Genomic DNA, 1,040 nt, shown 5'->3' with positions numbered 1-1,040 from the left:
AAGTGGAGGTGTTAGTATGTTCTTGGTATGGTATGGACCAGATGCAAGATAGACAAGCCTGAACAACTTCCACAAAAAATAGTCAAATGATTGGACAGGAAAAAAAAGTACAGAGAGGGAGAGTAATTTGGCTTGTGTAATACAACAGGTCAGTGATAGGTACTGAAAGAAAATCTGGTGCTTATCTTTTTATGCAATGCTGCCTTGTATTTGGTGCTGGTAGTGTAGAGTTTTGAAGATAAGTTTGGAAATTACTTAGTGTAGATAAATTAATGCATTTATTAATTTTGCTGTGCTTTAGTGCTTATGTGGACAAAAAATAGTGGCACTGTGGTTGCTTTTCACACTCATGTCCAGTTATTGTTCCTCCTCCTTCACCACTAGTGACTTAAAACTGCTGGGATAGGGCACTTTTACAGAAAATCCTAATTTCTTAGTTGTAATTCTTTTGCATGTTGGTGTGAGCATGTAACACCAGATTACAAGGTACTTATTCTCTGAACTTGGATTGGTTTTCAGTGGTGTTTTGCAACTTGGCTTCTGAGCATTTGGTCCAGACTTACTTGTACTGGTTTTAAAAAGTGGAGAAAATAAGGAAAGTGACCTGTAATTTTTCTGCAGTAGGAGAGTAACGTGTAGCCCTGTTGCCTAGTCTGTGTTCTGCATTTGAACTAGCCAAGACTTGTTCTGGTTTTGGGTGGGATAGAGTTAAATTTCTTCGTATGTGCTATGTTTTGGATTTTTGCTGAAACTGGTATTGATAACACAAGGGGTGTTTTAGTTACTGCTGAGCAGTGCTTACACAGTTCAAGGCCTGTTCTACTCTTGACACTGACCTGCCAATGAGTAGGTTGATGGTGCACAAAATAGTCCCTTACAAGCTACTGTGAGAAATTTTAACTCATCTCAGCCAAAACCAGTACACTTATGTTCAAGGTTGTTTTTTGCATTTGTAAAATTTGCAAAAGGTCCTATGGTGCTTGAGGAAGTGCTCAAAGTTGGGTGGAAAGCAGAGGAGTGCTGAAGAGGCAATATTAACA

Source organism: Chaetura pelagica, unplaced genomic scaffold, assembly GCF_000747805.2.
Source record: "Chaetura pelagica isolate M959 unplaced genomic scaffold, ChaPel_1.0 scaffold109, whole genome shotgun sequence".
Lineage (NCBI taxonomy): Eukaryota > Metazoa > Chordata > Aves > Apodiformes > Apodidae > Chaetura > Chaetura pelagica.
The sequence above is the reverse complement of the archived record's forward strand: the minus strand, read 5'-3'. Positions refer to the sequence as shown.